Below are 25,182 nucleotides of genomic sequence, written 5' to 3'. Positions count from 1 at the left end.
TAAATATAAATGTAAAGAAATATAATGTAAACATTGAAAATTGGGACAATTATAATTCAGTATTAAAAAAATAATAATTAATTATAAGTAAACTAATTGAAGTATCAAAGTGAAAGTTTCAGATTAATTGGTGTAAAAATACAGAAGTTAGAAATTTCACAGATCCTTAGTCTTATACACCCTGACAGGCGACCTGTCTGTACGGGATCGTCGAAACAAATCCTGGGGCACGTATTTGGGGCTTCGTATGTGACCAGTTGTATGGGCTGAGAACACATTAAGAGAGTAAAGTGGGCTTCTGTTTCCATTGCTGTAATATCGCCATGTTGGAATAGCCTGTCCTCTTAAAAGGCCGTAAAATGGAAGAATTGCAGCGGACGATTGTAGCCTGCCGCCGTACATATCAATCAGCGTGACGAGTATTAGATAAACGAGCTGGTTGGGGCCTGAATCGCTTTAAGTGCGGCACGCAGAAATATCATCATGTGCCGGCAATCTACCCATCTGTCTGTCCGTCCGCCACTTCTGTTGCAATATCTCTATCAGCCCGGTCTTCCAAAGTCCCTAACCAGACGAGATTCTCTTCAAAATATGTGACTGGTTCTCAGTCAATAAATTGGTATTAAATTGTAACAAAACTAACATAATTCAATTTAAATCCTGTCCAAATTCAACCTCGCAAATTTCTAGCGCAATAATTTATAATAGATCCCTATTAGAAACAACAACAACAAAATTTCTTGGCTTAAAAATCGATAATGTGTTAAATTGGAAAAATCATATTAAAGAAATTACCCCCAAACTAAATTCAGCTTGTTTTGCTATTAGATCTATGCCAAAGATAGTAAATATCAATACCTTAAAAACAATATACTTTGCATACTTCCAATCGGTAATGAGTTTTGGAATAATATTCTGGGGAAATTCCGCAGATAGTAACAGTATATTTCTATTACAAAAAAGAGTAATTAGAATAATAGTAGGTGCCAAATCTAGGGAATCGTGTAGCACAGTTTTAAAAAAACTACAAATAATGCCCATGGCTTGTCAGTATATATTTTAATTAATAATCTTCCTCGTATGTAATCGTGAAAACTTTGTAACCAATTCAACAGTTCATAGCATAAATACACGTCAAAAAATGACTTTCATACTCCATCGGCAAGTCTATCGTGCTATCAAAAAGGAGTGCTTTATATGGCAGTAAACATTTTTAATAGCCTCCCTATCGATATAAAAACATAAGATTATTTAGGGCCAAATTAAAGAAGTACCTAATTTCTCACGCCTTCTATTCTGTAGGTGAATTCATGACATTCAACAACACTTCATGAAATTGATACTAAAACTTTGTGTTGTACTAGTAGACTATATTGTAAATCTCTTGTGTATATATTTCATCTAGACTGTGACTATAAATTAAGACTTTATAATAGTATTAAGTTTTTTGACTTGTTCCATATTCTAGCTGTAAGCAATGTACAGTATGAATACCATGGAATGTTAATAAATACAATACAATACAATACAATACAAATAGTCATTCATTAGAATTCCGATTGCCCAATGATTCGGAAGTGAAGAATTCTTGCAAAACTCACATTTCATACCATAAATTTAAACAAAATTGTTTATGTAGTTCGTTTAATAAATGATTGGAGCAATTTATCTTTATATTTTCATATCTTTAACGTCGTTTTATTATTATTTTTAGTAATTATTCCATGTCCACACCTGTGGAGTAACGGTCAGCGCGTCTTACCGCGAATCCAGGTGGGTTGGGTTCGAATCCCGGTCGTGGCAAGTTACCTGGTTGAGGTTTTTTCCAGGATTTTCTCTCAACCCAATATGAGCAAATGCTGGGTATCTATCGGTACTGGATTCCGGACTCATTTCACCGGCATTATTACCTTCATTTCATTCAGACGCGAAATAACCTGAGATGTTGATACAGCGTCGTAAAATAACCCAATGAAAAAAGTATTCAAAACAAGGAACTTGTAATTTGAACGATTTTAGAGTAAAAATAAAGTTTCTCAATTACAGTTTTGAATTATAACATAGTTTACGACCATTCGGACTCATTTGTTACTTTACTTTACGTATAATTTATTCCCTAACTTTTACATTTATAAATAGCTCTACACCTTTAATGTGTAATGTTTGAAACGTATATAGACGTAAATTTCAGGATGAGATAAGATCACATTTTTTATGCCCAAATATTTCTGGATACACGCTCAGTTCGGTCAATAGAGAAACGTTTACAGAACCTGGCGAATTTGGAGTGTAGACGAATTTATTTGCAGCCTTGTAAGTGACTGTCTTGTTTATGTTAGACGCATTGCTGAATGGATCCCTTTCAGATAAGAGAAAAGTTACTAATTTTGTGTAAATTAATTTAATTTTGTCTAAAGTATTCCCTATAAGCTGTAGTTTCCCGAACATAAACATAATCAGAGTTTGTATACAAAACAGATATGCTACCTGTAACTACTGTACAAAATTTCATGAAAATCTGTTACACAGGAGAAAAGTTGTTAATTTTGTTTAAATAAATTCTATAAGGAATAGTTTCTCTTATACAAACGTAATCAGAGTTTGTATACGAAACAAATATACTACCTGTAACTATTGTACAAAGTTTCATGAAAATCTGTTACACAGGAGAAAAGTTGCTAATTTTGTTTAAATAAATTCCTATAAGGAATAGTTTCCCTTATACAAACGTAATCAGAGTTTGTATACGAAACAAATATACTACCTGTAACTATTGTACAAAATTTCATGAAAATCTGTTACACAGGAGAAAAGTTGCTAATTTTGTTTAAATAAATTCCTATAAGGAATAGTTTCCCTTATACAAACGTAATCAGAGTTTGTATACGAAACAAATATACTACCTGTAACTATTGTACAAAGTTTCATTGAAATCTGTTACATAGGAGAAAAGTTGCTAATTTTGTCTGAATGCAACTCCCCCCATAAAGAGTAGTTTCCCTTATACAAACATAATCAGAGTATGTATACAAAACAAATATACTACCTGAAACTACTGTACAAAGTTTAATGAAAATCTGTTAGATAGGAGACAAATTATTGATAGAGCTTGTACAAAACAAATATGCTACCTGTAACTACTGTACAAAATTTCTTGAAAATCTGTTACACAGGAGAAACGTTGTTATTTTTTTTGTTTAAATACATCCCTATAAGGAGTAGTTCCCTTATACAAACGTAATTAGTATGTATACGAAACAAATATACTTCTTGAAACTGCTGTACAAAGTTTCATGAAAATCTGTTGGATAGGAGGAAAGTTATTAATTTCGTCCTGCTAGATTTGCGTTTCGGAAAACTGTGGATTGGAAGTGTTTAATTGTTTATAGATAGACTATACCATCCGTCCTAAAATGTTTTTAATAACTTTCCTTTTATATATGTTACTTACTGGCTTTTAAGGAATCCGGAGGTTCATTGCCGCCCTCACATAAGCCCGCCATTGGTCCCTATCCTAAACAAGATTAATCCAGTCTCTATCATCATATCCCACCTCCCTCAAATCCATTTTAATATTATCTTCCCATCTACGTCTCGGTCTCCCCAAAGGTCTTTTTCCCTCCGGCCTCCCAACTAACACTCTATATGCATTTTTGGATTCGCCCATACGTGCTACATGCCCTGCCCATCTCAAACGTCTGGATTTAATGTTCCTAATTATGTCAGGTGAAGAATACAATGCGTGCAGTTCTGTGTTGTGTAACTTTCTCCATTCTCCTGTAACTTCATCCCTCTTAGCCCCAAATATTTTCCTAAGCGCCTTATTCTCAAACACCCTTAACCTATGTTCCTCTCTCAAAGTGAGAGTCCAAGTTTCACAACCATACAGAACAACCGGTAATATAACTGTTTTATAAATTCTAACTTTCAGATTTCTTGACAGCAGACTGGATGATAAAAGCTTCTCAACCGAATAATAACAGGCATTTCCTATATTTATTCTGTGTTTAATTTCCTCCCGAGCATCATTTATATTTTTTTTTCTGTTTCTGTTACATAAATAATAATAATAATAATAATAATAATAATAATAATAATAATAATAATAATAATAACAACAACTTGGATTGTTTGTGTGCAGTATTCGGTGTTATTTCTGTCTTTCTCGTCGCAATCCTCATTACAAGCAGCGATGTAACGGCAGACTGTGTACGAGGACATTCCCTGCATACTTGAGACATGTGGAATGCATTCAACAGCTGCTCTACGCACGTGAGTCACAACGCAGAGTGCGTGGAGACAGCCTGCCAGCACTGATTGCTGGAGTCCCGCGTGATGCACGGAGTAACTAACAGATAAATGCAACATTCCTGCAACCCTGTTACTATTTATACCTGATTTAATTAATTCACTTACTACGTCATACTACTTTTGACCAATAAAACGGTACGGAACGACGTATTTCAATCAATCAATCAATCAATCACGGCTTTTCCTACAGTTTTTATCACCGCCCTAGCATTTGTTTTTATCTCCTCCCTAATATTTGTTTCTTTGTTTCAAATTGTTTGTGAAAAAATGAGTCAGCAATGTGTTATTTATATGCTGAGCAAGTTTCAGATCTCTGCAGCGGTTGGAAGCATAAAAATTACGCCGTAAATTTAAATGGCTGCAATCTTGAATTCAAATTCCATGCAAGCTGTTTTCTCACACTTTTTTTCCAGCATATTTCGTCATGTTAAAAGTGTAAATTTCACCCATCATCCTCCTTAATATTAACAAATTAATAACGTATTTCGATCCTTCTTTGTTTCAGTGATTTATACTCTATACAAGGAGGCCGTGTTAAAAACAGTTGCTGTAGATCTGTGATGTCTGTGATGGACTTGGGAAAGATTCACGTGAAATGTTTTTGAACAAATAAAAACTTAAAAAGTAAAAGTATCCTCTTCTCTTATAAAGGATTTTTTTTTTTTTTTTTTTTTTTTTTTTTTTTTTTTTTTTTTTTTTTTTTTTTTTAAGAATTTCTTCAGGAAAATCATCAACTTCAATACATTCTCTCACATTTTTACTCACAAGAACAATGTGGTTTTAATTAAATTTCTCCATCATTTATTTGTAGTCTTAGAAACATAACAGAAAACAGTCGACGATCCGTAGTCATGGAAACAGAACAGAAGCATTCAACTGTCAGCTGCAAAATTAAATGCAATAAAGACCTTTTCTTAAGCTTTCGAATTCTTGTTCGCATGTCCATATGTTTCTCTTCAGGGAATAGGGGAGAGGATGGTATTTTTTTTTAACTTTTTTCCTATTTGGTGTAAAATATTAATTTTTTGTATGTAGAGAGCTCATAGCTTTAGGAACTCAACCAAATATAAATATTTTGAAAAAAAATATTTGGGGGCCCAAATTTGAAAAAAATATACCCAATGCAGGATTGTACTAAAACCGATATATCTAAACCGTTCTTAAAGATTGATTCAAACTTTTTTTTGCAATGTATTTGCAAAAGCATGTTCTACAAACTGTCTGTAACAGAATTTTGATATTATTCCCTATGTTTGTAAAATAAACAATTAAAATTTAATAACAATTTTCTGATTTCCTTTCTTGCAAACAAACGGACGTATTTTTAAAACGAAATCAATTAACAAAATTCTGTTACAGAGAAACGTTTCCTAATAGTCTAAAGAATGTGTGTTCTAAATTTCATGCATGTATCTGTAATAGTTCAGAAATTATATCCATTTTTGTCTGGCAATGTAGCAAAAATGAAGTTATTGGAAACCGATAAAAGTGGGCGAGTGATTTAAAAATCCATAACGCAGGAAGTTTACAAATGACGTCTCAACATCCGATAAGGGCACAAATACCCACAAAATGTTATGCAATGCATTCCACACATATCAAAGAGTATTTTAAAGAAAAATTTTTTTTTTTTTTTTTTTAATTTAATTTACCGGAAACAACAGTAAAAGTGGGCGAGTGATTTAAAAATCCATAACGCAGGAAGTTTAAAAATTACGTCTCAATATCCGATAAGGGCACAAATACCCACAAAATGTTATGCAATGCATTCCACTCATATCAAAGAGTATTTTAAAGAAAATTTTTTTTTTTTTGAAAATTTAATTTACCGGAAACAACAGTAAAAGTGGGCGTGTGATTTAAAAATCCATAGCGCAGGAAGTTTAAAAATGACGTCTCAACATCCGATAAGGGCACAAATACCCACAAAATGTTATGCAATGCATTCCACTCATATCAAAGAGTATTTTAAAGAAAAGAAATTTTTTTTTTTTTGAAAATTTAATTTACCGGAAACAACAGTAAAAGTGGGCGTGTGATTTACAAATCCATAGCGCAGGAAGTTTAAAAATGACGTCTCAATATCCGATAAGGGCACAAATACCCACAAAATGTTATGCAATGCATTCCACTCATATCAAAGAGTATTTTAAAGAAAAGAAATTTTTTTTTTTTTGAAAATTTAATTTACCGGAAACAACAATAAAAGTGGGCGAGTGATTTAAAAATCATTAACGCAGGAAGTTTAAAAATGGCACAAATACTCACAAAATGTTATGCTATGCATTCCACACATATCGCAGAGTATTTTAAAGAATTTTTTTTTTAATTTACTCGTATTTCACCAAAAAATACCATCCTCTCCCCTTACACTGAAAACAGCGTCGGTATCTTAGAAATAGTAAACAATGAAAAATAGGTTGAATCATCGAAATTCGGACGCTATGAAATCGCTGGAAGGGCGAAATCTCTTATGCCGATTGCACAATGCCTATTTGGTTAGTTAGGAGCCAGTAAACTGATATAGCAACAGTCTGTTGACCCTGACAAGTTTTTTTTCTCGTCTTCGGACTGTCACATTTGAAGTGTCTGAAATAATGCAGAGTGACTCTTCCACGATATTGAGTTGTTTGGTGTGTGTCGATCCTTGAAATGTTGCATCAGAGGAAGAAATAGAAATAGCTGTTGAAGTCTGGCCCACCTTGTTAAGACGCACAAGCTAATCCATTGAGCCGCAGCCTTGGAGGCGTACAGTCGTGTTAAAATGCTCTAAAAGTCAGTCATCCCGGCAGGGCTGTCAGAACGAGAATTTACAAGCAACGGAAGTCGTAAGGAGACGTAAAGAAGGGTTTAAAATTTAACATAATATTCAGAATTTTACAACGTGAATTCAGTGCTTAAGTTAGCTTAACCCAGTAATGTCAAAGCAAGCGCATTTTTCTGACCTTGACGTCGTGCGCGGGCAGCAAGCGCTAAGTATGGAAAGAGGAAGGGTTGTGTATATGAATAAGCAACCTGTTGGATTAAGAAAACAGTGGTGCACAAACTTCAAACGGAACGTGAAATTTTATGTCGTTATTTTTATATGGCTTCTTTCTGTTTAATATTATCTATATTGTCTGTAAAACAAAAGTACTAACACTGATTTCTTAATATTGCACTTGTGTTTTAAATCTTAATAACATAATAGTGAGTTAAGAAGGAATATTCACTTAAATTCCATAGTAGTATAATATTATACTGTATTAAGTGGATGAAACACATCATTCATAAAGAAAGTGATATTCCAAAGAAAGAGATTGAGTATGACATGATAAGTTGGAATTTATATTGATGGTATCTTTAGCCTTACAAAAGTAATCAATAAACTAATCAAAACAATATTACAGTACAAAGCAAAGTTACCTAGGTGCTGTATCTGTTTTAAGTGTAACTAATATTACATAACAAAACTCTTATCGCATTATGCTTTTAAGGTGATATTTGTGAGCAACTTCCTATCATCAGAATATTAAATTATTTTCTCGAAATCTGCTGAAGCTATAGAGCTGACATTTTTACAACACATGGGCACGTATCTTTTGCTTATGATGTAACAGTAGGTTCTTTGTTAATTCATTTCCTTACAAACAATTTCCATGCGAATATTTTCAAAATTTTCAATACACTATCTTCAGTAATACGTATTTACGATATATTAGGTTTACGAAAACATTCTGTAAGGCTACTAAAAAAATAGGCCTATATCTGAAAATTTCACTTTTCTATAAAAGAAGTTGAGAAAATATTTCTTTTGAACAAAAAAATCAAACTTGTGAAAATGAGCATTAAAATTAAAACTTTCATTCTTACAATGCACTTATACTTCTCAGGCAAATCTAAAAAATTACCATGGATACAGTTTTAATAAGTTCTCTTCCCTTTATCTATTGAATCAGTGCTGGCCATCCCTGAATATAGCTCGACCAAGCGGCATATACCACCTCTTTCGTCTGTCTCTTTCCTTTCCGCTGTAAAGCGCTCAGGCTCTCCTGGGCTCTAAAGCGCGCGCTTGCTCCTGTGGGCATCAATTGACATGCCTGGCTTAGGCGATTGCAAATTGGACATCATTAGGAAGGAAAATTATAGTGAGGAAAGTCATACGCACTTTCTCATTAAGCGTTTTACGCACTTCCCAACAATTCAATCCTTCAGTAGTAATTTATGAATGATAATACTGTTTGTAGGTAGTACATTTTCTTAAACTGTCGTTAAAAGGACTTGCTTAATGAAATCAAATAACTTGCATCCCAATGAAAAAATGAATTTTCGTTCTCTACATTACATATAAAAGACATTCCCTTTACGCCCGAACATAAGACATTGTGCCTCATATTCGTAACGAAAAGTAGAAATAATTCTTCATAAAATAATTAATTTCTCCTTAACATGGCAAGATGGCAAAAAAAAAAAGTAAAAAATTGCACAAAATTGTAAAAATTGTAGAAAATTACTAAATTGTAAAACTATAAAAATTTGTAAAAATTGTAATTGTAATATTGTAAAATGTTGACTTGTTCCATATCTTAAAGCTTCATTGCTCATGTAAGATCTATGGAATAAAATGAATGAATGAATGAATGAATGAATGAATGAATGAAGCCATGCTGAGCAACTCGCTGCAGTTCACTTCATCTTAGGCAAGAAACAAAACAAAACGGGCTTCATTTCGAATTTATCAGCATTCTCTGTTTTTTGGTTTCATGTCAAGAATAAGGTACTTAGGAAAATATTTGAGGCTAAGAGGGATGAAGTTACAGGAGAATGGAGAAAGTTACACAACACAGAACTGCACGCATTGTATCCTTCACCTGACATAATTAGGAACATTAAATCCATACGTTTGAGATGGGCAGGGCATGTAGCACGTATGGGCGAATCCAGAAATGCATATAGAGTGTTAGTTTCGAGGCCTGAGGGAAAAAGATCTTTGGGGAGGCCGAGACGTAGATGGGAGGATAATATTAAAATGGATGATGATAGAGACTAGATTAATCTTGCTGAGGATAGGGACCGATGGCGGGCTTATGTGAGGGCGGCAATGAACCTCCGGGTTCCTTAAAAGCCAGTAAGTAAGTAAGTCAAGAACTATTTTTTTGTTACTAAAATTATTTGGGATATTTAATGTATACATCATTTCCTAATAATTTGGCAGGGAGATACTGAGTATGAATATGACCAGTGCAATGTATTGTAAGTCGCTGAACACAAACAGACCACATTTTTTATATGAAAACTTGTATTTTCGTGAGAATCTTCGAGTGGATTTTTTCATTTCGTCTAATAAATTTAACAATTAATATTGTGAGCAGAGATTTTTTACATCTTAGTTGTAGAGACTTGGAAGAAGATCAGCTTGTCATCGAAGCAAACGCATCGGTACGTGCTGAACGCCTGCAAGCTGTGGGTTTGTGTTTATTCCCCGTCCTTGGCCTTAGCAGCTCCACCTACGATCCCAGTCCGTTGTTAAGTGATGTTAACCGCTGTGACATAATCCATGGAGTAATGCATATGCGTTTGAAGACTCACCACTTTTATTGTTAACCACCAGAACCTCCTTGTAAGGCAAACAGGATTTAAACAGCGCCTCATATTGCGCGCTCGAGGTCGTAAATATTTAAGGTCTCTGTGACGTCAGACGCAAACAGAAGGCCTGTCAGTCAAGCCTCAACTTTCGGTTTTCAGGATTTCATCACGAGGAACTTTACGCCTTCGATTCGTGAATTGAGAATTATGGTGATGGATTCTACAGAACCACATGTGTACAAGTAATGTGGTTACTATTATTGTTGTTATTATTATTATTATTACTATTATTATTGTCATTATTATTAGACAAATTATTATCTTCATTATTATTATTATTATTATTATTATTATTATTATTATTAGCATCATTATCGTGATTATTTTCACCATTATTATCATTATCATTATCTTCATTATTCTTGAAATTATTATTATCATCAATATTATTATCTTCATTATTATTGTAATTATCATTGTTATTACTATTGTTATTATTATTATTGTCATCATTATTATTATTATCTTCATTATTAAAGTCATTATCATTATTATTATGATTATTATCATTATCATGATTATTATCATGATTATCTTCAAGATTATTATCATTATTATTATCTTCATCATTATTGTCATTATTATAATTATTATTATTATCATGATTATTATTCTCATCATTATTATTATTATTATTATCTTCATTATTATTGTTATTATTGTCATTATTATTATTATTATCATTATTATTATCATCATTAATATTGTCATTATTATTATTGTAGTTATCATTATCTTCAATATTATTGTCATCATTATTATCAATATTTATCATCATTATGATGATTATCATAATTATCAGTATATTATCATCTATATATTATTATTATTATTATTATTATTATTATTATTATTATTATTGTCATCATTATCAATATTTATCATCATTATGATGATTATCATAATTATCAGTATATTATCATCTATATATTATTATTATTATTATTATTATTATTATTATTGTCATCATTATCAATATTTATCATCATTATGATGATTATCATAATTATCAGTATATTATCATCTATATATTATTATTATTATTATTATTATTATTATTATTATTATTGTCATCATTATCAATATTTATCATCATTATGATGATTATCATAATTATCATTATATTATTATCTATATATTATTATTATTATAATTATTATTATTATTATTATTGTCATCATTATTATCAATATTTATCATCATTATGATGATTATCATAATTATCATTATATTATCATCTATATATTATTATTATTATTATTATTATCAATATTTATCATCATTATGATCATTATCATAATTATCATTATATTATCATCTATATATTATTATTATTATTATTATTATCATTATTATCAATATTTATCATCATTATGATCATTATCATAATTATCATTATATTATCATCTATATATTATTATTATTATTATTATCATTATTATCAATATTTATCATCATTATGATGATTATCATAATTATCATTATATTATCATCTATATATTATTATTATTATTATTATTATTATTATTATTATTATTGTCATCATTATTATCAATATTTATCATCATTATGATGATTATCATAATTATCATTATATTATTATCTATATATTATTATTATTATAAATATTATTATTATTATTATTATTATTATTATTATTAATAATAAGTTATTATTCCAGTTCACACCTATGCAGTAACGGTTAGCGCGTCTGGCCGCGAAACCATGTGCCCCGGTTTCTATTCCCGGTCGGGGCAAGTTACCTGGTTGAGGTTTTTTCCGGGGTTTTCCCTCAACTCAATATGAGCAAATGCTGGGTAACTTTCGGTGCTGGATCCCGGACTCATTTCACCGGCATTATCACCATCTCATTCAGACGCTGAATAACCTAAGATGTTGATAAAGCGTCGTAAAATAACCTACTAAAATAAAAAATAAATTATTCCACGACGTTGAAGCTTTCATTTCATTACTTCCTTGGCATGGCATCCCTTCTGACGTCACGTAACCTTAAGTCACCGTTGCCATGGAAATACTAATGTTCCTCATCCGGCATTCATTTCAAAAGAAGGGATGCTGTGTACAGCCGGCGAAGGGGTGCTCGTCTGACCAAGATCCATTACAGCACATCGATTGGAACGGCAATCTAGCCCAACAACACCCACTTGGGGAGCGGAGCGAGGATCGACACTGGTTGTAGTCATTTCTGACAAAATATCAATTGTATTAAACATCACTAACATATTACATAAAATACATGATTACCAAATTAAGTCGCCCTCGGTAGCGCAGTTGGTATAGCGCTGGCCTTCTATGCTCAAGGTTGCGGGTTCGATCCCGGCCGAGGTCGATGGCATTTAAGTGTGTTTAAATGCGATAGGCTCATGTCAGTAGATCTACTGGCATGTAAAAGAACTTCTGCGGAAGAAAAATTCCGGCACACCGGCGACGCTGTATAACCTCTGCAGTTGCGAGCGTCGTTAAATAAACCATAATTAATTAATTTACCAAATTAAGGTGTTATTCATTATGGTTCAAACGCTATCACATCTAAAAGCTGTGTTAGATCCCCGACACACATTTGCAGATTTATCATCTTTTCTATAAAAGGTTGGGTTTATGTTCTTTGCTTTATGTCTGCATTGTAACCACGTGACCAAGAAGCCCCGATGTAATAGGTCTAATAATAATAATAATAATAATAATAATAATAATAATAATTTAACTGAAGTGTGTACTAGCAGTAAATACAACATGCGAAAAATACCAGTACACGGAAATCGATGAAAAATTAAATAATTGTGAAATATCAACAAAGTATACATAAATATAGGTCTGCCCCATAATTTTAAGCACAGACATTCCGAACTCCATTTCGGCGTTAAATCAGTTTGATTTAATAAACCACACCTCAAAGATTCGAAAGTGGCATATTATCACATTATTATACTCATCATGTTTTCTGTTAGTACACCCTATATAATAAGAAAGTATGTGTCATATTCTTCATATATTTTTAAATACTATGACCACGTAAGCAACAAGTCCCGATGTAATAGTACTTACTTACTTACTTTTAAGGAACCCGCAGGTTCATTGCCGCCCTCACATAAGCCCGCCATTGTTCCCTATCCTGAGCAAGATTAATCCAGTCTCTACCATCATATCCTACCTCCCTCAAATCCATTTTAATATTATCTTCCCATCTACGTCTCGGCCTCCCCAAAGGTCGTTTGCCCTCCGGCCTCCCAACTAACACTCTATATGTATTTCTGGATTCGCCCATACTTGCTACATGTTCTGCGAATCTCAATAATAATAATAATAATAATAATAATAATAATAATAATAATAATAATAGTAATAATAATAATAATAATTTCACGCAGAAGGATAGTTCATATTCACCATGTTTTACGTACGGTAACAATATTAACAATACTCGTATTAACATTTAGCAGTATTTAAACAAATATAATATAACCACCGGCGTGTCTCAGTCGGTTAAGGCGCTTGCCTGCCGGTCTGAAGTTCACTGTAAGGTGAATGACAGGTAATCTATTGCGAATCCTCGGCCTCATCTCGCCAAATATCATCTCGCCATCACCAATCTCATCGACGATAAATAACCTCGTAGTTGATACAGCGTCGTTAAATAACCAACTTAAAAAAATTTAAACTAATTTCTTTAATTGACGCCATTTTCTGTTGCATCTGTTGTTACGTAAGATCTGAATTATTATTATTATTTTTTTTTTTTTGCATCTTCTCTCCAGATACATTAAAAATTCCTCCCGGGGGAAAAGGTCTGAATTGAACACTGAGTGGAAGGAAGAGCAGGGATCGAAGGAAGACAACAGATCAGAGGAGCAATCCATTATTTCATGAGTGATAATGTGACGTACTTGGCACGGCGAAATCGGTTCCGAGAACGGGTTTATCGGTGAAGCATTTTATGACTCGGCCGAACAGCTATTAATAAATTCCTTGCCGCACAAGGTCGGTACAGAATAGCACGTCAAGCTGTTATATAGCAGACTGTGTTTAGAGAGACCGTCAGTTGGCACATTTCCTCCATCTCCATGGAGACAGGCTTGTGTTTTATTTCTTGTCGAAATTAGTCCCGTTTAGTAGTAAATGACAATCGCATAATATGTAGTATTCGATAAGTTAAGAAACTCCACTCTTATAACATAGAAATAGTAATAAAATGCGATAAAAATTCACCATCATCATGATTCATGAATTTTCCCGTTTCGCATCACGTGGTTTGTGGCCTTGATCCTAACATGGACATCTTGGTATTCCCCGGTCCCTGTATCCGTGGTCAGCACAGGAAACTGCCACCGGTAAAATAATAGAGGACAGCATATACAAAGGGGCAAGCATCCAGTCCTATGGACAGAAGATAGCTAAATCTCTTACATTGCTCATGCCAGAAATCGAACCACGGACAGGTTGGTTGGAAGCGCACACGTTATCCACATAGTCACTAGGGCGGATATCACTGATTTTACCAATGGTAATAGATCTACCTCACAGTTGGCACAACGTCGTTTAATAACCGATTAAGGGAAGAGGATGGTATTTTTTGATGAAAAATGAGTAAATTTAAAAAAAAATAAAATTTTTCCTTAAAATACTCTGTGATAAGTGTACAATACATTGTATAATATTTTGTGGGTATTTGTGCCCTTATCGGATGTTAAGACGCCATTTTAAAGTTCCTGCGCTCTGCATTACTATTAAATCACACCCCCTTTGATTGCTTTTTCTGGAACTTTATTTTTTTGCTACATTGCCAGACAAAAATCGATATAATTTTTTAACTATTAAAGATATATAGGGTAAACATTGGTAATTTCGTGGCAGTGGTTATTTCGTGATACTCTTTCTTTGCTCTTTCGTGAGCTAACCAATGGTGTTACGAGATTCAAATATCCGCCAAGGGATTGCATATGTTGTCCAGTTTCCAGAAACATACAGCTAAGCTTTGTGTGACTATTGTAGCTGCTTCAGTGAGCTTTTATGTTTGGAGAGAGCAAGTTAGCGTCGACTTCTCAGGCGTACAAATTTTGTGGATGTTTGTAATTACATTACAGGCTTATTACTAAAGGTAAGCATATGATATTTGGTACAATGATTTATTATATCTTAATGAAATTTTAGGAAATGTTTTTGGAATTTTAGATACATCTGTAGTCGCCATATAGGCTTAGCTTTACTGATACAGGCAGACAATGGAGTGGCATCATACAAATTCACCAAAGAAATAGAAATTCAAAAGTGCACCTTCGGCTGGAAGCGTTATGGCTACTGTGTTTTTCGATTCAGAAGGACTCTTGCTTGTGGACATCATGCCACACGGAACCACCATTAATTCTGACGCGTATGTGGCAACTCTCAAGAAACTTCAAGCTCGACTGAGTCGTGTTCGACGACATCGAGAGAAGAAGGATATTCTGCTAATGCACGACAACGCACAGCCATATGTCAGTCACAAGACCACAGACCAGATCAGAAAATTCGGATAGACAACACTGAAACAGCCGCCTTACAGTCCTGAGCTGGTACCGTGCGATTACCATCTCTTTGGTAAACTGAAGGATCCCTTCGCGGAACGAGGTTAGAAGATGACTCCCTTGTGCACGCTGCTAAAGAGTGGCTCAGACGTGTTGGTCCAGACTTTTACCGTGCTGGTCTACAGGCCCTCGTTCCTAGGTTACGTAAGGCAGTTGAAAGGGACAGGGATTGTGTGGAAAAGGATGTCTCTACATTCTGTGAAAATAGCAAAGCTGTAGGATAAAAATATAATTTTTAAACAAATGTTAATTATTACTTTTGGAGTTACCCTAGTAATATAGGCTATAGTAAAGTCCGTAATAAAAGTGTTCACCCTTTCAGGGTAAAGAAGATCCCTTTTCAATTTCAATTTTTACTTTGATTTCATTCTTATTATGTGTTGATATGTATTTCTATGTTTTCTTGCTATGAATATTAGACGGAATTACTATGTTTGAAGTCTTGTAACAATAAATAAGAATTTTATTTGACTTTATAATGAATTTTTACACAATTCTTCTACCCCTCATGAAATTATCAATGTAATATCACGAAATTACCAAGGTTATCACGAAATAACCAACCTTTTAGCTTAAGTTGTAAAAGTGGTTTTTGGCACTTGTTCAAGAACGTGTCCAATCTTTTATGTCTCCAGATTTGTACAGCAAATTATCGTCTTTTAGATGAAAAAATCGGAATAAGGATATATTTACACATTTGCATTATAAATTAATTTTCATGAAATTATCACGAAATTACCAATGTTTACCCTACATGAAATTTAGAATACACATTCTCTAGACTACTAGAAACTTTTCTCTGTAACAGAATTTTCCTAGTTTATTTCATTTTAAAAATAAGTCTGTCTGTTTGCAAGAAAGAAAATAAAAAAAAGTGTTATTAAATTTTAATTGTTTATTTTACAAACGTAGGGACTAATATTACAATTCTGTTACAGACAGTTTGTAGAGCGTGCCTTTGCAAATAAATTGTAACAAATTGTTTGAATTTATCTTTAAAAATGGGTTAGATATATCGAGTTTAGTAAAACCCTACACTGGGTACATTGTTTTTTTTCAAATCTGGCTCCCAAATAATTTTTTCAAAATATTTATATTTGGTTGAGTTAATTAATTAATATTTTACACCAAATAGGAAAAAAAGTTTAAAAAGTACCGTCCTCTCCCCTTAAATATAAAATAAAAAGTATTATTTGCGATACACAGATATTTTGATGCAATCTTATAATTTTCAGTCCAAACTAAGAATAGTGAATCCTTCATTGCATGGGTAAGAAATTACTGGATTTTTTTTTTCAGCCACAAGATTGAATAAAAAATGAGTTTGGAAATATCAGAAATGAAATTCACTAGGGAAAAGGATAATTTTGATTAGGATAAAAATGAGGAAATTTCATACATATTGGATGGCCAACATTTTTACGAAATTTTCGGAGGAATTAAAAAGTACACAATGGAAAAACGAAACCAAACCGAATGCGGAGTGGAGTGGAACTACATGGCAGTGGTGACGGCAGCGACCAAGTCGAATAGGAGGAACTGTTTTTCCAGATACACGTCACACCCCGCAGCTGTATGAATGGCAGCACTTGTGATTCTGCTGAGCGCCTAATTCGTTCCTGGGATCGGGCACTTGGCTATTTCCTTCTCATGACAGACGAGGTTGATGGGGTCAAGTATGCGTAACGTGAGACAAGACAGAGAGAGAGCTGTTTATTTCGCATCGCTTTATCAACTGCAATGATAAACACTGCCATGCCAAGTAACACTTCGTGGAGAGGTCAATTAAGGAACATTGCATAACGATCAGGAGGGGAGTTATACAGGGTGTCCTGAAAGAGGTTTTCAATAATAAGAGAGGAGATATTAATTGATATCTTCTGAGAAATTAGCAAATGTTTACCTTCACTATGAGAGCAGCATATCTTCCACTGTGAGCTCTTTGGTAAGAAACGTAGTGCAAACGGTTACATTCTGTTTCCTCATTTGTTTGTTACCAAAGAGGTCACAGTATAAAAGATATGCTACTCGCCAAACTTAGTCGCCCCCGGCTCAGAGGAAAGAAGTCAAAGAAGTCACATGAACATGCTCTCGATGTTTATGTATTGCAGTTGGCTTCGTCCGACGACTGGATTGCTTTATAACAGCGTTGCCAAATATAAACGGTCTCAGCCCGAGTAGAGAGGTCAGATTATCTTGTCTCTTGCTCGTGATACATCAAAAGTATTGCAAGAATATAGGGTCTTCTCGCAAGTGTCAAGTACTAACTTCGCTGTAAAAAAAAATCATCGTACTTGCCTCAGCTCAGCGGATGGGCTAATACAGAGTCATATGTGACAACGCTGCATAATTAACAGGCATGCACCTTAGGATTTATTATGTTTTGGGTAAGGCACGAGTCAGCAGAGTGGTGTAAGTGAGGTCGTGTAAGCTTGGCGAGAACTATGTTCCTCTCTCGTGAAGCTATTACGGTGAATTAAAATTTAGATCATTAAAGTTCCTTAAAATATACTCTGTAGCTGTATTCGTCTGTCGTGATGCTATTGCGGTGAATTGCAATTTAGGCCTTTAAAGCTCCTTGAAATATACTCTGTAGCTTTATCTAGAACATTCTACTGTTTACTGGAGAAGAACGACATATTGTAACAAGTCAAGCTTAAAGCCCAAACACTAAGTTTAAGAAATCGCCTATTAATACATTACATAAAACCAAACACCTCATCACATAAAAATTCACCTTTGTTAAGAATGTCTTCTAAATTTAATGACAAAATACAAAACGCAAAAAACTTAATGCACATGAAACACAAAACAGAAAACACGATGCACGAAGGGAGAACAAAAAAAAAATTAAAACAAAAAGAAACGAAGCAAACAAATAAATAAAGCATGTAATGAGTGTGTGTAGTATCCAATTTCAGTAGTTGGTATTGTGAGTAGTTTTTATCGGTTGATTTCACTGCCGTTGGTTGCTTAAAATGGCTCTTAAGATGCGGTGTAAAAGAGTCTTATTGTATAGATCTGATGCAGAGTTTGAATGTGTGGGTTTTAGCGAAGCATGCATTTTCATGCTAATATTGAAATGAAATTAGTTTGGGAGTAGTTGCATAATTTTCCGTCAGTTATTTTAAGCGCTATAGAAAGTTTCTTATTGTAGTACAGGTAGTCAACCCTCTGGCAGATATACGAAGAATGAAAGAAGTGCAGAACTTAAAAAACACCGATAACAGAATTTATTAAACTATACAGAAGGAAGAAATCTGGCTATAGGGCAGACAGGGTATCATCTATACTGCAGAGGAAGAAATAAATGGCAGTTCTCTGCAGTGGCGTAGCGTTAATGTAAGCTAAATAGCTCAGCTTCCCCAGTTAATAATAATTTTATAACAAACCTGCAGTTTATGAACAAAATTATTTATTAATTTTAATACAATTTATATTTACGCGTTAAATATTGTGATGCGGCAGCTCAGGATGATTTGTGATGCAGCAGTAAACATGAAGCCTGCGCACATCAGCTTCCAATCCTCTCATTCTTCTGTGTAACCCACCCCGCAGATTTTCCATCTCTTTCTAACAAAACTACCCTGGTCGCAAGGCTCGCAAGAAGCTAGCTTTAACATTGAAAAGAATTTAGTTTCCGAGTTATCCCTTTCGTGAGTTGTGTTTAGTTGAAGTGTTATACTGTCCATTGTGGCTGATATAATAAATAATGAGTGAAATAACAGTTGCTGGAACTAATTTACTTGAATTTTTAGGACAATTCCATTATCAAGCCACTGGTTCTCTGTGTGTATGTGATTTATGTAGACTGAATCTTGGTTATGGTTAGTCTTTAAACGTGTGACAATGAAGGCGTGGATCCACGTAGCTTTGAATGCCAGTGGAGTGCTGTGAACATGATGTCTATCTGAGCGTCTTTTTTCATAGCTGACATTGCTTATTAATTACACTTTCTCTTCTCTTTGCAGGTTGTAATCGCAGACCGGCGTCAACACGAATTAAAGTGAGTAACGATCATACTTCCACTAGGCCTTAACTGTGTAGATAATTTACAGAAATGAACTTGAGGAGCTTCAGACTTCAGCGCTACAGAACTGATCGACAAGCAAAAACCTACAGGCGCGTAAATTTACTTCGCCCCATATCTTTACGTAGAACTACTGTACGTGTGGGTGCTATCACCTGTTGACAAGTTTACGGCTTTTTGCTATGCTGCATATCTTTACGTAAAGCTACGTGTGCGTGCGATCGTCTGTCAATAGATGTATAGATTTACTCAAATAAGAAAATATTGAAAATTGGAAAATAGGTATATTAAAGAGCTTATCTCCCTTAATAGTTTTTAAAATTAAATATGAACCAAAAATATAGAAATATAAAATATCAAAATATGAATTGGTGCTGCATATCTGTACGGAAAACTACGTATAGGTGGTGCGAGAAATAAAAAAAAAAATTGTGTGTATATAGTCGTCATTCATTTGGCGAAAAATCTGGACGCTTTACAGATTCATTTCTACGTCAGAAGGGAAAACAGGAATACAACAACATGGGCACGACAAGGAGAATTCAATAATAAGAACAATACAAGGCCAACAAGGAAGGAGAATACAAGGAGAAGAAGGGAAATACAATGCCAACAAGGGTAAAACAGGATCAAAAATCGGAATCCAAGGAGAATAAGGTGAATACAAGGAGAAGAAGGGGAATACAATGTTAGCAAGGGGAGTACAAGGAAGACAAGGGTAATACTGGGTCAATAATGGGAATCCAAGGGGAATACAAGGAGAACAAGGGTAATACAAGGAGAAAAACGGAAATACAATGCCAACAAGGGTAATACAGTGCCAATAATGGGAATCCAAGTGGAATACAAGGAGATGAACGGAAATACAATGCCAAAAAGGGTAATACAGGGCCAATAATGGGAATCCAAGTGGAATACAAGGAGAAGAACGGAAATACAATGCCAAAAAGGGTAATACAGTGCCAATAATGGGAATCCAAGTGGAATACAAGGAGAAGAACGGAAATACAATGCCAAAAAGGGTAATACAGGGCCAATAATGGGAATCCAAGTGGAATACAAGGAGAAGAACGGAAATACAATGCCAAAAAGGGTAATACAGGGCCAATAATGGGAATCCAAGTGGAATACAAGGAGAAGAACGGAAATACAATGCCAAAAAGGGTAATACAGGGCCAATAATGGGAATCCAAGTGGAATACAAGGAGAAGAACGGAAATACAATGCCAAAAAGGGTAATACAGTGCCAATAATGGGAATCCAAGTGGAATACAAGGAGAAGAACGGAAATACAATGCCAAAAAGGGTAATACAGGGCCAATAATGGGAATCCAAGTGGAATACAAGGAGAAGAACGGAAATACAATGCCAAAAAGGGTAATACAGGGCCAATAATGGGAATCCAAGTGGAATACAAGGAGAAGAACGGAAATACAATGCCAAAAAGGGTAATACAGTGCCAATAATGGGAATCCAAGTGGAATACAAGGAGAAGAACGGAAATACAATGCCAAAAAGGGTAATACAGTGCCAATAATGGGAATCCAAGGGGAATACAAGGAGAACAAGAGGAATAGGAGAACCAAAAAAGGAAAATTACATGTTTTAACTAAGTTATATTACAACAAAGAATAGTATAACATCTTTGCCAACTGAATTTTGATAGGCAACCTATAACGATAAAAGAATGTGTCACCTTCTGACACCGACTTTTTTTCTTCTCTGTATTTATTTGCAGTTGGATATATCAGTTCTAATTCCTTGACAGACTTACTGCAGTTACTACGTATTCTGAATTAATTACGAATGTAGCCATTGTGCGAAAAGTGAAAGAAAAGCGAGTAGATTATATTGAGGACGTCGAAAGATGTAGTAGTAGTAGTAGTAGTAGTAGTAGTAGTAGTAGTAGTAGTAGTAGTAGTATTAATAATAATAATAATAATAATAATAATAATAATAATAATAATAATAATATCAGGAGCCACCGGTGTGGCGCAGTCAGTTAAGGCGCTTGCCTGCCGGTCTGAAGCTGCGTTCGGGTGCGGGTTCGATCCCCGCTTGGGCTGATTACCTGATTGGGTTTTTTCCGAGGTTTTCCCCAACCGTAATGTGAATGCAAGATAATCTATGGCGAATCCTCGGCCTCATCTCGCCAAATATCTCGCTATTACCAATCTCATCGACGCTAAATAACCTAGTAGTTGATGCAGTGTCGTTAAATAATCAACTAAAAAATATCAGCGCCCTTTGCTGGGTTTGATACCGTGACCTTGTCGTTACAGAGCTGCAAGGCTGCATCTTAATCGCAGTTACGAGTGCCGGTACTGCATTACCTGTACAGTTATTGGTGCGCACAAGATCTGATATCAAGGCCTGCCCTGGATTAACACAAAGGCGCTCCGGATCGGCTTACGTTAAATCCCACGGCTAACAGCCTGTCCGGTGACTGAATGGCACCCCGCACCTTGCTTTCCCTGTTTCCTGTTGGGCGACCTTTACTCAGCTGGTATTTGTTAACCTCCCTGACATTCAAAGTTGTTAAACCGCTTACATAGAATTACTTTGGCACGTGCGGGAATAGAACTGGCGACCACGACGGTGTGGTCGGCCGATGGTTTTGTAGTTACCACGCTACTGACACTACTACTGCTGCTATTACTCTTAATACTGACATTGCTACTGTTACTACTGACACTACTACTGACATCACTACTGTCACCACTACTGCTACAATTGAGACTTACTTTTACTATTGACACTATCTGTGCTACTAACGCTCTACTGTTACTACTACTGACACTACTGTTGCTACTGACACTACTCCTGCTACTACTATTATTACTTACTGGCTTTTAAGGTACCCGGAGGTTCATTGCCGCCCTTACATAAGCACGCCATTGGTCTCTATCCTGAGCAAGAACTAAATTTTCTCATCAGAAGTAATTGCTAAATTACTATAATTTGGTTTAAGATACCATTAATTGCTTTCAGTCATGTGATGATTCATTTATTTTTAGGATTCAATTAATAAAACCATTTGTTGAAATACTTTCATTATTACTACTGTCACTTTTACTACTACTGACACTACTACTGTTACTACTAACATTATTGCTGCTACTACTATTACTACGGACACTACTGTCACTACTAGTACTACTACTGTTACTACTGACATTACTGCTGCTACTACTATTACTACTGACACTACTGTCACTATTTTTACTGCTACTGTTACTACTAACATTATCGCTGCTACTACTATTACTACTGACACTACTGTCACTACTATTACTACTACTGTCACTACTGACATTACTGCTGATACTACTGTTACTACTGACACTACTGTCACTACTATTACTACTACTGTTACTACTAACATTACTGCTGCTACTACTATTACTACAGACACTACTGTCACTACTATTATTATTGACATTAGTGCTGCTACTACTATTACTGCTGACACTACTGTAACTACTATTACTACTGACACTACTATTAGTACTGACACTACTGTCACTACTATTACTACTGACACTACTATTACTACTGACACTACTGTCACTACTATTACTACTGACATTACTGTCTCTACTATTACTACTACTGTCACTACTGATATTAGTGCTGCTACTACTATTACTACTGACACTACTGTCACTACTATTACTACTACTGTTACTACTAACATTACTGCTGCTACTATTATTACTACTGACACTACTGTCACTACTATTACTACTACTGTCACTACTGACATTAGTGCTGCTACTACTATTACTACTGACACTACTGTCACTATTTTTACTGCTACTGTTACTACTAACATTACTGCTGCTACTACTATTACTACTGACACTACTGTCACTACTATTACTACTACTGTCACTACTGACATTACTGCTGCTACTACTATTACTACCGACACTACTGTCACTACTATTACTACTACTGTCACTACTAACATTACTGCTGCTACTACTATTACTACAGACACTACTGTCACTACTATTATTACTGACATTAGTGCTGCTACTACTATTACTACTGACACTACTGTCACTACTATTTTTACTGACATTAGTGCTGCTACTACTATTACTACTGACACTACTGTCACTACTATTACTACTACTGTCACTACTGACATTACTGCTGCTACTACTATTACTACTGACACTACTGTCACTACTATTATTACTGACATTAGTGCTGCTACTACTATTACTACAGACACTACTGTCACTACTATTATTACTGACATTAGTGCTGCTACTACTATTACTACTGACACTACTGTCACTACTATTACTACTACTGTCACTACTGACATTACTGCTGCTACTACTATTACTACTGACACTACTGTCACTACTATTACTACTACTGTCACTACTAACATTACTGCTGCTACTACTATTACTACAGACACTACTGTCACTATTATTATTATTGACATTAGTGCTGCTACTACTATTACTGCTGACACTACTGTAACTACTATTACTACTGACACTACTATTAGTACTGACACTACTGTCACTACTATTACTACTGACACTACTATTACTACTGACACTACTGTCACTACTATTACTACTGACATTACTGTCTCTACTATTACTACTACTGTCACTACTGATATTAGTGCTGCTACTACTATTACTACTGACACTACTGTCACTACTATTACTACTACTGTTACTACTAACATTACTGCTGCTACTATTATTACTACTGACACTACTGTCACTACTATTACTACTACTGTCACTACTGACATTACTGCTGCTACTACTACTACTGACACTACTGTCACTACTATTACTGCTACTGTCACTACTAACATTACTGCTGCTACTACTATTACTACAGACACTACTGTCACTACTATTATTACTGACAGTGCTGCTACTACTATTACTACTGACACTACTGTCACTACTATTACTACTGACACTACTGTCACTACTATTACTACTACTGTCACTACTGATATTAGTGCTGCTACTACTATTACTACTGACACTACTGTCACTACTATTACTACTACTATTGACACTACTACTGTTACTACTGACATTGCTTATACTAGTATTACTACTGACACTACTGTCACTAATATTACTACTAGTATTACTACTTACATTGCTGCTACTACTATTACTGCTGACAATACTGTCACTACTATTGACACTACTACTGTTACTACTGCTGCTGCTACTCGTACTGCTACTGCCACTACTACTGTTACTACTGACATTACTGCTGCTACTACTATTACTACTGGCACTACTGTCACTACTATTACTACTACTGTCACTACTGACACTACTACTGTTACTACTGCTGCTACTACTCGTACTACTACTGACACTATTACTGTTACTACTGACATTGCTGCTGCTACTACTATTACTACTGGCACTACTGTCACTACTATTACTACTACTGTCACTACTGACACTACTACTGTTACTACTGCTGCTACTACTCGTACTACTACTGACACTATTACTGTTACTACTGACATTGCTGCTGCTACTACTATTACTACTGGCACTACTGTCACTACAACTATCGACACTACTACTGTTACTGCTGCTGCTACTACTTTTACTACTGCTG

The 25,182-nt window shown here is 34.7% G+C and overlaps 1 protein-coding gene across 1 annotated transcript in view; it reads left to right on the top strand.

The window, feature by feature from the left end:
* LOC138704418 (uncharacterized) overlaps positions 1-25,182 on the top strand; it is a 619,974-nt gene that overhangs the window by 75,183 nt on the left and 519,609 nt on the right. The window contains exon 2 of the mRNA XM_069832274.1: positions 19,490-19,524. The gene's annotated coding sequence lies outside the window, so the exon portion shown is untranslated. The remainder of the gene's footprint in view (positions 1-19,489; positions 19,525-25,182) is intronic.

Source organism: Periplaneta americana, chromosome 8 (assembly GCF_040183065.1).
Source record: "Periplaneta americana isolate PAMFEO1 chromosome 8, P.americana_PAMFEO1_priV1, whole genome shotgun sequence".
In the NCBI taxonomy this organism is placed as follows: domain Eukaryota; kingdom Metazoa; phylum Arthropoda; class Insecta; order Blattodea; family Blattidae; genus Periplaneta; species Periplaneta americana.
This window is presented reverse-complemented; position numbering and strand designations above follow the sequence as displayed.